This window comes from Cyclopterus lumpus, chromosome 22 (genome assembly GCF_009769545.1).
Source record: "Cyclopterus lumpus isolate fCycLum1 chromosome 22, fCycLum1.pri, whole genome shotgun sequence".
NCBI lineage: Eukaryota > Metazoa > Chordata > Actinopteri > Perciformes > Cyclopteridae > Cyclopterus > Cyclopterus lumpus.
Genome location: NC_046987.1, coordinates 1,844,229 through 1,860,338, shown reverse-complemented (window position 1 = coordinate 1,860,338; position 16,110 = coordinate 1,844,229). Strand labels below are relative to the sequence as shown.

The window sequence follows — 16,110 nt, the reverse complement described above, 5'->3', positions numbered from 1 at the left end:
CATCGTGCAGTGCAGCCATCGTGCAGTGCAGCCATCGGGCAGTGCAGCCATCGTGTGGGTTTAAAAAGGGGCAATCACTGTCCATGGTCCAAAAATATATACTTCAATACAAAAGGTTTAAAAATTTGCCATAAAACAATGAATTTGGATGGGGGTCCCCAACCCCTAGCTGTTTGTTAAATTCAGGCGGGTTGGGGTTAGGGCCAGGGGGTCAAAAGGTTGGGATTGGGGTCCCCTACAAAGCTGTTTAAAAGAAGGGAATATAAAACACTAGGAAATATGGTGTTCGAGGTCAGGCACAAGTGTCCAAATAAGCAATTAAAAGGAATTTAAAAAAAAGGGGTTAAAAAGGGACTTAACAGTAAAAGAGAAATATACATACTGAGCTCTGTTTTTTTTCTTCCTTTTTCAGTTAAAATGTTGCTGTTGTTGAAATACTACGCCCCCCTAGGCACTGGCAGGGTTAGGTTTAGTTGGGGACGTGGCCCTCCGTAGACAACCACACTCCCACCCTCAGGCCACACCTGTGGGTGGGAGGGGGACACACACACACACATCCTTACCCAGTACAAGGGGGGGAGGGGGGAAGTCGGTGGGGCCCGCGCCCACGGCCGACAAAAGCTTGGATCGAGGGCTGACTTTCAGTAGATCGCAGCGGGGGTGCTGCTCTTCTACAAGACCCTGACCCAGAATCAGGTCGTCTGCAAGTGATTTAGCACCAGGTTCTCCACAAACATGCAGTGCGCGATAGGAGAAGGGCAGCCTTCATGGGGCCGCTCCCCAGCCCTGCCGCAAACTGCTCTACTCACCGACCAAAGTCGGCTATCCGAGACAAACCGAAGATCCGCAGCGCTATGGTGTCTAGGCGGGATTCTGACTTAGAGGCGTTCCGTCATAATCCCACAGATGGTAGCTTCGCACCATTGGCTCCTCAGCCAAGCACATACACCAGAACCGGGCGCTTCACACCAGAAGCGAGAGCCCACTTGGGGCTCGTCTCACCGGGTAAGTGAAAAAACGATAAGAGTAGTGGTATTTCACCAGCGGCCGAGATTTCCCACTTATTCTACACCTCTGTCTCTTCACAATGCCAGACTAGAGTCAAGCTCAACAGGGTCTTCTTTCCCCGCTGATTCTGCCGAGCCCGTTCCCTTGGCTGTGGTTTCGCTAGATACTAGGTAGTGACAGTGGGAATCTCGTTCATCCATTCAAGCGCGTCACTAATTAGATGACGAGGCATTTGGCTCTCAAGAGAGAGCATGTTACCCCACGGTCCTACCCTCACTCCTATTGTATAAGATTGAGGGAGCCGCCGGGAGCCATTCCACCCACCTTGGGGGATGTCCTCATCTATGTAGTCCCTGGTTGAGATCTTTTTACAGAGCCCCAGGGTCGCGAGGAACCGTCCAGGATATAAATCCCCGCAGGCACTCGAAGAGTAACACAGCACTCGCTTGTAACCTTTTCGCTCGAGAATGGCAGCCGCTCATTCCCAGACACTTCAGGCAACCACACATGGTCGTCCGAGTCCTGTGATGCAGCTAACGCCCCGCTAGTCCGTTGTACATCCCCCAAACGTAGGGTCACAGCATTCGGGCAGTACACCGAACCACAACGTTCTCCGTTCAGGATTGATTTCAAGCCCCAGATAAATACACTGGGGCCAGGCGCCGCCATGTACTACAGGTACGATGACCCTCGTTATGCCACCTACCTACCATACTGACTCCTTCGTCCCGGCAAACTGCCATTCAGCCACTATGGGCTTCAACCAGCTAGCCGATCTACCAAATCACATATATTGGGTTGCATAGTTTAGCGACAGAAGCCCCAAACATTCTGCAACAAGGAAGCCCACCTCCCCTCCGCCCCGTCACGACACTGGCCTACGATGCCGCCGCCGATGTGACCCGTACCGGGTGCGCGCCTCCTCTCCACTCAGTGCCTCCCCGCTGGGCACTCGCCGCCCGGACCCGCATTCCCGCCTGACGTTCACGTTCACGTGCTGGTCCAAGCCCTTCAGGGCCAGAGCACTAAATATGTGCTTGTGGGACACCGTATCAAATGCCTTTGCAAAAGAAAAAAAAAAACTTCACGTTGCCCCACCGCTCCTGGACTCTCTCCACGGGAATGGGGCACCAGACACCGACCTGACCATCAAGCACGAACGTAGCCAGCTTGGCCCTGCTGCTCCTGAGCATTTGAAACAGGAACCTCCTCCGGCACCTCCTCTCCACTCCGTGCAGTGGACTCTGGCTGGGCACTCGCCGCCCGGACGCCGCACTCCCGCTTGACGTCCCGATCGACCCCAGCATCGCCGCCATGGCTCCCTCCAAGCAGTCCTCCGCCGAAATCGGGAGTTCCGACGGGCCACCCGCTGTCACTGCATTCATCCTTGCATGCCGCTTTCTCCGGCACCTCCAACCTCGCGGGCGCATCCACCTCCCTGCCTGGCGCGATGGTCCCAAGTCGGCTGACTCCCGTTTCCTACTGAGGGCCTTATCCAACAGTCTGCACTTGGCCCTCACCTGCTCTCGGGTCTTCCCGATGCTTAACTCCCCAGCCATGTTGGCACACTCCTGGGAGGACGGCATCGTGAGGCACCTCGCCTCCAACCTAGCGACTTCGTCGGCCGCCCACAGCCTGGGTCCCTTCACCTCTTTCCTCCGCACAGCAGCATCGCCGACTTTCCCCAGGTAATGCTCCAGGTGGGCTCCCTTCGCTCATGCATGGATAGGCCTCTCTGTGATCAAATACAGTGGGGCAGCGTTCACACTGAACCCCGCCCAGGGCCGGAGGACACCCCACAGACCCATCCACACACTCACTAACCAGGCCCACTGGAGCAACCACCGGGTCCATTCCCAAGCTGCGAGACGGCATCGGAAGACGATCGGGGCTGCGAGCCACAATGGCCGACGATCCGCGTGCTTCCTCACTTCCCTCGATCCTCCGCCGAGCTGCTAGTCTGCAGTCCATCAGCGCGGGTACGTCCTCCTTGGACTTTGGTGGCTGCCAAGCCGGGAGAGCACCTCCCGTCACTCGACCCCTACGCAACCAGCGAGCCAGGGTCATTGTCTGTCTTCTACGGAGCCAGGCCTGGACAGGCGAACGCCTACCCAGACCCTTCCCGGAACGCCCTGGTCTCCACCTCCCTTCCTCCATGCACATGGCATCACCGCGCACCTACACTTCATTGGCAACATACAAAAACAACAAACTGGGGATCTTCCTTCGCCCTTCGGTGGATACGTAAGAACAATATCAATACTGTTCTTACGCACATACCACCCTGAAGCACGGCAATGCAAACCTGCGTTGCCCTTCTACTCCAGCAACTCCTCATGACTGTTGAGGCACCCCCAGCTTTCATAAAGGCACGATCACTGTCCTACCATCCGTGGCATGATATCCCGAGGCCCCAGTCTGGCCTCCTGTATGTCTAATCTGTCCCGGCCAAAAGGAGCCAACTCCAGCCGCCCCTCATACTCATTTCTCTTTACTTCAGGCCGGCTGACACCAACTCCAGCGGCCCACAAACTTTATCTCCTTTTCCACGGCCAACTGAAGTCCGCTCCAGCAGCCTCTCGTACTTTCATGTCTCTTCACTTCAGGTCGACTGACACCAACCGTAAAATAAAAATCCCTAACAGTGGACACTTATTCACTTTCCCTACTAAAAACCCAATGGAAATATATGCTTTTACCTCTGATCAAGGACAATTTCTGGAAAAACACTTTTTAAACTACAGGCAGAGGCTTATTTTGCTTTTGACAACTCAATTTAGTTTATCCAATCACAGGCATTCTAAGTCAAAAGGTTGTCAGCCCAGCTGTTTTTTTGGTACCTCTCGTTGTCAATTGCCAAACCAGCCGCCGACCCTCAGCTGGCGTCCGGAAAACAGATGTTACAGCTCTTTATCAGTTCTTTCTTACCCAAGTCAAACAACCGACGTTCGGGGTCAAGAAAAAGCCAGGTTGAGAAAAAGAAAGGCATTGGAGGAGGATGCTGCCAAATGTGCCAAGCTTACTGATTTATTTTCAAGAGGACAAACACAAGTGGCAACTGGTAAAGAGAGACAAAGGCCTAATGATTAGCAACGTAACTATTCGCTAACGTTGTAGCCTTGATTAATCAACCTATTCCCAAGCAAAATATTACATTTAATTAAAATATTAGCCTTTTTATATCACCCAAAATATGGCGACCCATAGACTTTGCAAATATTGATTATTAATATTGAAGTATGCAGTAATATTATTTTTTCTTTGTAGCTTCGGAGCAGCAGATGAGACGGTCTGTATACTGTACTGTGAGTTGAACTGTAAACATTAGTTCAATATGCCTCTTTGTTGAAGAGTGGGATATGTTTCAAATTATTTATTTATTTCTGCTTTTGTTAATTCATCAACCTATCCTTGTGGAATATTTTTTGTTAACTTCTCATCTTAAGTGGATTATTATTGTTGTATTTAACCTTTACATTATTTGTTGGACCAATATTAATTTAAAAAAACTACAGGATAGTGTTGAGTTGTAGTGGATTTTATATACACTTGCACATGTAGATAAGAGAGGTTATGTTTTAAATTAATACATAAAGAAAGTTATGATAATTAATTTGAGGAATATTCTGAGGAATGTATTATGAAGCATAAGAGAAGATCACTGTTTTATTATTCTGTTTGTTATTGACAAATGTAATGATTCATTGTATGATGCATGAGAATGAATGAATGTTTTATTGTTTAGACAATAGTTAAAGGGATGCCGATTGAAACCTGAGATGTTGTTTTTATTCTGAGCTCGAGATTCTCTGAACTCTTACAAGAGCTGAACTGTTGCTTCATTTATCCAATTTCCACTACCATGGAAAAAGTGGGCTGGTCTTGAAAGTGGCCCCACTCCGGCCCTGTATACATGTGTGTATTTTATTATTCTATAGCCGCCGTAAACGTTACATCTAGCTTGTTTTCTCATCCGGATGTCACATTACGTTACACGCAGAGCGAGCGAACGCTCAGAGCTAAAAGCTTGTAACTACATGTTAATAACATGTGTTGGAGCAACGGTATAGCAGTCAGTGGTCTTGCAAGCATGACCACTTATAGTTTATTACTGGTATTTAACGACTGATACAGACTTATTATAGACAAAGTGTAATTATACAGTATAATTGTGAATATTGTGTATACATATATATGTATTGATATGATTACATGTGAAAACACCATGTCTACATGTGAAAACACCATGTCTAAATAATGACAACATGTTATCAGACTAGTTTGCTTAACTAACAGTTGCTGTGTCTGCGTTACTGTACTCATAAGTATGCACTTGTTCAGCATACCATGGTTGTGGCTATATTTAGCTATTATTTACATGTTATCTTTAGCACAACACCAAAGAGCCACAAGGCCATGAGCAATAAGGAGTAGATGGCAAGGACCAGCTCAAGGCAGAAGTGGCACACCCTCTATCAGAAGGTACAGTATAACAAAATAATTACTTATTACATATTAGTGTCACTAGTATACCACGCACTTGTTTACATATATGATCCTGCAGATAATGTCAATCAGACGTAGTACACTGAGTGACTCACGCCAGGCTAAATATAATTTCTTACCATTATTATTGTTCATCTTGCATTGCATGTCTGTTACAATGCTGTTATAATCTTCTGCTGTTGTTCCACAGTCTGTTGCCTCAGCCTAAGCACCAGCCTCAGCACCAGCACTAGCTCCTCTAGCTGCTATTTCAGTCCGTGGCCTCAGACTTAGCGCAGCCTTTTCTGCAATCCGCTCTAAATGTGTCAATGGTGAATATATTTTTTAGTAATTCAAATTTAGAATGAATTATTGTGTATGTGTTGCATCTTCAAATTAACTCTGCTTATTCTTTCAGTTTGCTAAATCATGCTTTGGTGGGTCAACGTCTGCCTCACTAAAGCCACAATTAGTGGCTAGGAGGACACCCAGCAGACCTCCTCCTCCTCCTCCATCCTCTGTGAGGACACCCAGCCCAGCTGGAAACTATGGCATTGCAGAAGATGCTGTGAGTACTGTGCAGCTTACTGTATTGGTCTTGTTTTATTATAAGTCATTTGTTGTGTAGCCGTTATTTATGAATAAACCTAATTATTATTTGTTGTTGTCATCTTCCAGACAGGGTGAGCCTGGAGGAGTTCAGCTAGCCGCTGCTAGGACTGCAGTTGCATTCTGGTTACCGAGTGAAATGAGAAAGACCCTCCCTGTGCAGGGGAGGGTTTTCAAACACCCTCTTTCCCTCCGGCAAACTGCGGACAGATTTGAAGCTGTGGTACGAGCCCCCTGTCCCGGCCCTCATCTACTATCAGACACCAACACCCGACCGCTTTTGCGTCGGCTGGACACGGGCAGGTTCAAGTCCCCTAAAATAAGCAGGACTTCACTCCAGGGGTGGATAGTGTCAAGAGGGACAGCCTTAACACCACTGACCCACTTGCTGCTGCCTGATAGAGGCGATATTCATCAGGCTGTGTCTCATACATCGTAGTCCCAAGAAGAAGGGGACTGGGATGGTGTCCAGATGGGTGCTAATCCTCAATGACTATAGAAAAGTCAGGCAGTGCATTCTGGACAATGGGATAGTTATACAGCAGACCACCATGCAACTGGTGGTCATGAGCCATACCACTCTGGTGCAGTGGCACAATAAGAGGGTGAAGAAGCAGGACAATTCAGAGGTCATACAAGGGCTAAATTTGCAGAGTCACATGTACCTGGCAGATCACCCTCTTATTTGTGCCACTCACCCACCAGCATCAACACCCACCGTGCCCGGCACACCTATATCCCAGCTTCTATATGCCCAGCAGCACTGTCGGACAGGCAAAATTAAAGAGGAAGTCGGAGCGGCAGCTCTTTCCTGCTCCATCCGTGGCCCCTCGACTGGTGCATCAACAGCAATCGTTCCTTCTCCCATCCCATGCCACAAGGCAGTTGTTCCCCGCTTCACCCTCGGTCCATCAGGGTTGCTCCTGCCCGCAGAAAGCTTACGAGTAAAGTACTACACAACACATGCAAAAAAGGCTGGTAGTTCAGGACTGCAGAGACTAAGCACAGTCAGAAGAGGGTAATTTACTGCCCCTCGGTAGAGACTGTTTCAAAAGGAGCAGTGGATGGAGAACAGGCGAAAGAAGTAACTCTTTCGTTGATTATCCCCTGATACTGGACATTACTCTTGTTTACTCTTGTGTATATATATATATATGTATATATATATATATGTGTATATATGTATATATATGTGTATATATGTATATATATATATATATGTATATGTATTTATTAATGACTTAGATTTATGTCCGTGTACTTTGTACTTTTGTAATATGTGAAGTTCTCAATAAAGGTTTTGAAATGAATAAAATCAGCATTTCCCCTATAAGAAGCTTTTAGAAAATGTGTGAAGTGAATGAAGGGCAATGATTGCTCCCATAGCTTTGGAGATCCTTCAGAACATGTGATGATTCTGATGCAGTAGGATCTATCAGAACTTGAAAGGGACTGCGATGTTCCCTGTCATGGACAGCAGAAGTCTATACTCAGGAAAAAGACAGGGCCATTTCTATTGGACAGCTAGAGTTCCAGGTGAGCTCTGCTATCCTGTGTAGCCTGGATCTGTATCCTATTCAGTAGTTGCTATTATTATTTATTATTATGATTTGGCAATTATTGATGTTCGAAGCCTTCTCCGAACCGGTACCTGCTGCTGACCAAACTAGGGCACTCCGCTCACCCTAGTTAGAGTTATCTCGGCCGAAGTTGGCTTCGGAAAAGGGGTACGGTTGGGATCTGGTAATGATGACAAAAGATCTTAGAATAATGAGAACGAGATCTTTCTATGTTGTTGTCTTTGTGTATTTCAGTGTGTTAGATTTTGGTAAATATTTATAGCCTGTTGATATTGTCACGGTTCGTGTTTAATGGCGGTGCCGTCTCATCTTAGTGATAGCAAAAAGGTCTTTGACCAACATATTTAGTCATAGTTTATATGAACAAAAAGCCTGGCTAGGTCAAAGTGGCTTCGTGGTCCTCTGATCAGCTGTAGGGAAAAGAACTGGGTACAACCGCTGCCAGAGGCTGTAGACCAGGGGTGTCCAACATTTTTGCAAAGAGGGCCAAATTTGATAAAGTGAAGATGCCCGGGGGCCAATAGTTCCTTCTGACATTTTAACCACAAAAGTTACATGAAAATACACACTGTTATAAAAGAATTTTCATTGTCACAATGACCTTTATTTTTCAAATGACAATGTAACCAAATATAAGCCACTCAGGCAGACGTGAACAACTCTAAAAACACAATTCTGCCTTTCATTCAGTCAGATAACATTGAACTGTATAGAATACCTTCAATTTCCATGCGTTAAATATCTTTGCCTCATGAACATTATAAACAGGAGTTATAAGTAGTGCAAAGTGGTCTGTTATCATTAAACTTTAAAACAAGTGAATTTGAAAATCTGAAAGCGGCGGCCCTCAGTCAACTTTTCTCTTTTTTTTTTGTGGTCGCCATGGCAGAAATGATTCGAGAAGTGTTCGCGGCCCGGATGCAGAGCCAGATAGCATTATGGTGCGTTCACACCAAACGCGGCGCGAATATTTGCGCTGCTTTACTCGCGTGAGTATAGGCGTTAGACGCGAAAAGGGGGCGTGGCTTATCTCCATGGCTCATCTCCGTAAAAACAGTTATAATTTCCGCCATTCACCACAGTCGAAATAACCACTAGTTCTGCTTTATACTTGTTGTGGACATCCCATAAATGTCGGAACATCTGACGCCCTCGTGCCTGGGTTCATAACATCACCCGTAGGCTCACACAGCTCGGGGAGTTTCACCGACTCCGCCTCGATAACTTCCGCTTCCAGCGCTACCAGAGCAGCAGCAGCCCAACGGGCGGAGCATCTCAACGCTGATTGCGCGTTGGAACATTTTGCATGCGCAAAAACGCGTCTATCGCAACGCCCGGCGAATTTCGCAACCAAACCTGTGTGTTGACTTTACATGGGATACAGACGCGCGGAACATTGCGACGCATTTGGTGTGAACGCCCCTTTTAGAACGGTGCTGCCACCGTGTGGTGAAAGGAGGAATTACATCTTTACATTTGTATGATTTATTTATTCTGACAGAGCTTGCGAGCCATAACTAACACATTATAAGACCGAAGCTGCGGGCCGTATGAAATCTGGCCGGACTTTGGACATGCCTGCTGTAGACTATCATCGTCCTCCTGTACTGCTGAGACATTCCGTACTCTACCACCCACAGTCCTCCAACTTCACAGTACATCGCTCTTTTACTCCAAGGCTGCATTGTTACACTGCTTTCTATATTTCCACTAACCATGAGGGGATTCTTTGAATCTGTCCTTCCCGTTGGAGGGCTGGATGGATGAAAGCTGGAGAGAGCAACAGATGATCAACAAATACACTCTTTTTTGGGGGGCCTAACTGGCATGAGTAAGTGTTATAATATTGATCGAGCAGAGCTGATGGTGTTCTCCGAAGCTAAAAAGCCTCCACACACACAGAGGTACATAATGTGTCTTGTCAAACAGAAGTAAAACTGATGCTGACAAAGTCAAAGCATAACAACTTTTTTGGCATAAATTGGTTTGTGGATCGATGGGTGATCACAGCAGCCCTGCGGCGCATTGATCGCTCGGAGGAAACATCTCCCAGTTTTCTTTTTTTTTTCTCACTGTCATGAAGAGGGAATTTGCTCGGACCGAATCTGTGACATTCTGGATCACATTAGCCATCTTCTCACTGGAGCTAACTTGAACTTGGAGCGAGAGGAGAGTACTTTTATTGAACAGAAAAGTCGAGACTCATCATCATATTCTGCTTTTTTATTCAACACCAGAAAGGGTAAGACAGAAAACACTTTCAAGGGACTAGGGTCAGATCTGATTCGTCATGAATGTGCGCGTGGGGAGCCATTAACATTGAGACACTCAGCATTGATGAATGATTGGTCTTTACTCAGTGTATGTAGTAAAAATAATGTTTCATAAAAAAGGACAGAACTAGCTAAAAATAAACATGTTCAACCTTTTAATGGTGAACAGAGTTGCATTGCCATACTTGACTTTGCATATTGAATCTTTGAAATCCGTAAAAATATGGAGATCAAATAGCTAACAAATACAGTATTCCTCCATACAAAATTTAAAATTGATGTTTTTTTCCTGTCGTATGTGTGATGCTTCTTTTACAGTTATGGTGATTTAACAGAATTTTCTGTGTCAATTTTTGGGATATATTGTTATGGTTGTGTGGTGTGGTGGACCCAAACGCACGCTCACGCAGCAGTTTGCAAAACTCAAAGTGAGGATCTTTATTTTCCTAACGAGTCGGGGGGGAAAAAACAGTAGTGTTGTTACGAGATGTGCCGACGCTTCGAAGCGTGTGTCGAGTAATGGAGGGGGCGTTTCCTCGAAGCGCGTATCGAGGCTTGCTTCATGTAGGGGAGGAGCCAAAAATGATGACGTCCGAAGCCTCGCTACCCGGCTGTACCACGTGACTGCGGTATTTTGCACAGTTTCTTATTTTATTTAAAGGTGCGGTGTTTATTGTGCTCCAGGGAGTTGGGGTACAATAACAACACCTCATCCATGCTAAGGCATTACCGTGCCTTGCATGAGAATAAGGAGGAAACTGGAGCTTCACCCAGCCATGGTAAGTCATTACAATAATACAAATGCACCATCACAATTTGTCCCTGTTCACTTTTGTTTATTGTGCAAATAAAGACAGGTAACAGACACTGTATGTATTCTCTTTTAACCAGCCACCAGAAAACAAGAGCTGGATGAAGCCCTCGTCTCCATGATAGTGAAGGACACACAGCCTTTCACTGTTGTGGATGATGTTGGATTCAGGGCATTTGTGTCTAAACTGGATCCTAATTATGTTATCCCTACAAGGCAGGTGTGTATGGGTGGGTGCATGCATGAAACAAGAGTACTTTGTGTCTCACAGTTCAGCACTATATATTTTTTCTTTTAGGCTCTGAAGGCCATGGTGGAGGCCAAGTATGAGTTGGCTAAGGAGAAGGCTAAGGCTAAAATGGAAACGGTGGTTGCTGTTAGCCTTACGTCTGACATGTGGACATCCATCAATATGGATGCCTACCTGGCAGTAACATGCCATTTTGTGGGTGAGAATACCAAGCTCAGTTCAGTGCTGTTAGGAGTGCAGGCATTCCCCCAATCACACACTGCTGAAAATATAGCTCGTGTGAAAGCCTCCTTGATGGAGGAATGGGGAATCACTAATAAGGTGACATTTATATAGACTAGCTCTTGCGTTTTTGTGCACGCCAGCGTCTTCTGTACCCTGTGAAAGGGTGTTTTCAAAGGCCGGAGAGGTTGTGTCCAAAAAAGGAATCGTTTAAAACCAAAAACTGTTGAGAAACTGTTATTTCTGAATAAAAATTAATAAAATGTCCCCTGTCCTGTACATCACTGTCCAAGTTCCACAAGCATATTCAGTCCTCTTTTCCTAGTTCCACAAGCACTTTCACTGTCCTGCCTGCTTAAGCCCATGCCATTTCCCTAAAGTGACATAATAACATTATTACACCACCTGCCTTACCATATGACACTACCATTTTGGGAAAATGTTCACACACAGGATACATTCAAAACATATTTTATTATGCACATATGTGATCATTTATTTACAGAAATTATTTGGGCATACATTTTTGTAATTCAGTCATTCCCAACAGCCATAACAGACACAACAATTCAATGCATCACATTGTGGTTCAGATACAGCTGCCTGTGATTATACTTTTGGCCACTAGGTGGTGTCGTGTGCACATGAAGCTTCGAGTAATGAACCCTTTCTCGAACCAATTGGCTGAAGTGGTTCGATGCCTCATGAGGCTTCATCTCGCCATCACTAAAAAACAGCAAAGAATAAAACAAACAAAACAATGATCAGAATAGTCCAGCGGATCCAGAAGTGAGTCTTCCTTCGCTGGAGACGGGAGGGCAACTCAACCGAACTCTAGTCCTTGGTACGAACGGGATCGGTAGAAACCTGGTGTTCCCAACACACGGTAAGGAACCAGACTGGTGACCGGAATGATCTGACAACCCGCCAGGGAATGCCATGGTCCTTAAAACAGCTGGCAGCATTTAGGGCAACGAGCCCCAGCTGAGCCAAAGGAGAGGGGCGTGGTAGTGGGCGGAAACTGTAGAATCAGACAGGGATCCATCCATCCATCCATCCATTTTCAATACCGCTTATCCTCATTAGGGTCGCGGGGGCGCTGGAGCCTATCCCAGGTGACATAGGGCGAAGGCAGGGGACACCCTGGACAGGTCGCCAGTCCATCGAGGGCACATGTAGGGACATACAACCATTCACATTCACACCTATGGGACATTTAGAGATCAATTAACCTGCAGCATGTCTTTGGACTGTGGGAGGAAGCCGGAGAGCCCGGAGAGAACCCACGCTGCCACGGGGAGAACATGCAAACTCCACTCAGAAGGACCGCTCCGACCGGGGATTGAACCCGCGGCCCTCTTGCTGTGAGGGGACAGTGCTAACCACTACACCACCGTGCAGCCCTAACATACATAACATAACTAATGGGCCGAGGCCCAAGTCACACATGTAACACTGGCAGAAACTGCAAAGGACCAACTTGTAAGTGCAGTTAAAAAAAAATTAATTTTAAAATCCTGTCGAAAAAACCTTTTACTTCCAAAAACATACACAAAAATAATATCGATCTAATCTAATTAGTTTAAAAAAAAATGTATTTTGTAAATGAACAAAGCTTTTATTTATTAAACTCATAACAAAGTACAGGTATGCTAGTGTATGTTGTATGCCAATTCCAGCATCTATTCAATTCAATTCAGTTTATTTTGTATAGCCCAATATCACAAATTACAAATTAGCCTCAGAGGGCTTTACAATCTGTACACATACGACATCCCTGTCCCAGGACCTCACATCGAATCAGGAAAAACTCCCCAAAATAACCTTTGACAGGGAAAAAAGGGAAGAAACCTTCAGGAGAGCAACAGAGGAGGATCCCTCTCCCCGGATGGACATGCATCTATGTATGGGTAAGTCCAGGGGCGTTTCTATGATTCAAAGAAAGGGGGGGCAGTAGCATGTTTGTGCACAATTTTCTTTTGGGTTGCGGATATCCATTGTTTCAATCAGAAAGAGAGTGTGATTTTGCTCTTTAGTTTTGCTTGCATTCGATATATGATAACACAAGAGACAGAATTTCACAACACAAATATGATATTTTATAGAGAGAGAAATAATGTTCCTGCTTGTAAAGGAAAGACTAGCTTTCATATCTGCATCACTCCCAAATCCTAATATTTTGTTGTCCATGTAGTTTTTACATACCAGTGATATTTTATGGCCATTTGGACACTATCACTGAGATAAAGATGAACTAGTTCAGTGTCAAATATACCATTCTCAATGGAAAGAAAAAACATGAACAACAAAAATAAACATTAGTAAATCTTAATTATGAAATGATAAATATTGTATGATGGCCTGAAATGGAAGGCACCCAATACATTCACTATAATCAAGTCAAAATAGGATTGCAATGTACACAGAAAAACACTATAGGACTAGATACAGGATAGCATTAGAGGCAGATAAAAAAAACAAAAAACACATACATTCAAATTATTTAAAAAATAGAATCCAATGCACAGGAGATTTCAGTACCACTGATCAACCATGTACCTAAAAGGTGCAATACTCTCAATCCCATTCACATGCCTCTGCTATAAAGTGTGATTCATGGTCCATTCTGCACACAAATGACTCCAGGTCACTTGTAATCATGTTTCCTTGGCCATAGTCGTGCCATTGAGAAAACATGAATGTTCAGTGCCTTCTATTCCTGTTCTGAGGTACTGAGGTCATAGGGACATTGACAGGTATGGAATCACAGGTTAATGACTACTTAGTGGGTGGAAGCATTAAAGAATGCCTTCTGTTTCTTTGACTGTCTTTCAGTCTGATGTGACTCAGCCCCCCTAGTATGTCACTTTCAATTCACATGGCTGCAAGACTGTGAAGCCTTTTCTGCCCCATTATTGTACGCAGCCAGGAGCATCTGCTCACAGTCACTGTTAAGGCAACTCAGTGAGGGAAACATGTCTGAATCTAGGAGGTTGTGCACAGCTAACATCTTGGGGTGGACATCCAGCGTCTGTTTTGCAGGCAAGGATGTTTCTGGCCACCAGAACCTCCTCTTTTTTCAGATCAATGCTGTAGTGCTTGCAAGCTCATCCAAGTGTGGTTCACTCAAGAAGTTTTCAGATTTAGGGCTGGATGCCTTTTAGAAGGCCTGCATCTACACTGGAAAATCGTAGTTCAAGCTCACTAACCATCATGTCCACACAGGGGAAAAGCTTTGTGAGTTGATCAGCTCTGTGCCTGAACCCAAGGTTGTCTCCAACAAAAAATCCTCCATTTTCCTCTGTGTATGCCTTAGCATCTGGTTATGGGATACTGTGGGTGTGGCACAGGGCCTTTGTTCTCTCATACAGCTCTGTGGCAAATACATCTGTGCGTTGGCCCGTCAGTGTGTCACATACAGCTTGTTTGCTAATAAAAGCTTCTTCCAGGTCTAAAGTCTTTCTGAAGGAACTTGTGGAGTCCTTCAGTTCCAGGCAGAAATGTCTGGAACATCAGTAGCGAATAGACTGTTGAGAACTTGTAGAGCTTTGCAATTGATACGGCCCCTGTACGAAGCCCAGAAGGGCAAGGCCATCAAGCAGCTTCCCCGGACCTTTGGACTAAATGGCCGGCTGCACTAATGTAGTCGAAAAGTCCCGTTTTGAGGGGTTTAGGCCCAAATTGACCCTGTTTTGGGGCCCCTAACTTGCTCTGATTGGTCCCAAACTTTCGGGCATCCGTAGTCAGTTGATCCTCTTAATTTAGGAAAAGAATGCACCTCTCTAAGTAGTTGCTTTAAAGTAATTAATCTGAATTAAAAGACTTGTTTTCCTGGCGCGAGGATATTGCTCTACCATGACTAAAAAGAAAACCTTCAATCTGAATTAAATTAACCCCATAGCCTCATTGCAGGCCCTGTCTAAAGTGCATGGTTAGTCCAAGTGTACCAATGTGCAAATCAATTAACTTATTTGAATAAGCAGGAGGACAGTGATTGATGGTTGCAAAATACAATTATTTATTTAAAACCAATTCAACATTTTTAAAACATGGAACAACAACAATTATTAAACATAAGAACATGTATTAATTACACAAAATCAATAAGAACAATTATTAATAACATGCATTAATTACACAAAAATCAATAAGAACAATTATTAAGAACATGCATTAATTACACAAAATCAATAAGAACAATTATTAAGAACATGCATCAATTACACAAAATCAATAAGAACAATTATTAAGAACATGCATTAATTACAACACCAATAAGAACAATTAGACAGAATCACAATCAGGGTTTGGGTGTGTGTGCTAGTTTGTGATATTTGGCCCTGATTGAGTCTGCAGTTTGCAGGGCAGTCTTAAAGGGGCTGATCCTCACTTTGAGTTGCTTCTTGAATATTCCCTCGAACTTTTCTGGAGTTGAGGAAGCACAAACAAAAACACATTGATTATTACAGATTCTTTTTTTACACAACTGTCATGTACTTTAAACAACCTATCTTTACTTACCATTTTCACCAAAGCATTCATTTCACCATCCTCGTGGAGGTCAACAGACTCATCATCTGATGATGATGCTCCCGACTCCTGGAACTGCACCTCTGTTTCCGTGTCTGTGTCGTCCTCTGTTGATTCTCTTGTTGATTCTTTGGCCCTCAGGGTCTTCTTGGTCCGCTTTAGCCCGGAGGATCCGACGATGGCCTCTTCCGTCGGCTTGGCGACCACCTCCTCGAAAAGCTCCCTCAGTCTTTTGACCTGCCCTTTCTGCAGGTTGAGGGCGTAGAAACGGTCAGCGGTTTCAGTCGAATGGCACATAAGTTTGGCCAGTTCATCCCTCACTCTGGGCGCATGGTGGTTTTT

General features: G+C 45.0%; 1 long non-coding RNA gene across 1 annotated transcript in view; it reads left to right on the top strand.

Annotated features, from left to right (window-relative positions):
• LOC117751297 overlaps positions 1-10,946 on the top strand; it is an 830,737-nt gene extending 819,791 nt beyond the window's left edge. The window contains exons 2-3 of the long non-coding RNA XR_004611863.1: positions 10,640-10,734; positions 10,847-10,946. This is a non-coding gene — a long non-coding RNA (uncharacterized LOC117751297). The remainder of the gene's footprint in view (positions 1-10,639; positions 10,735-10,846) is intronic.
• The last annotated feature ends 5,164 nt before the right edge of the window (positions 10,947-16,110 follow it).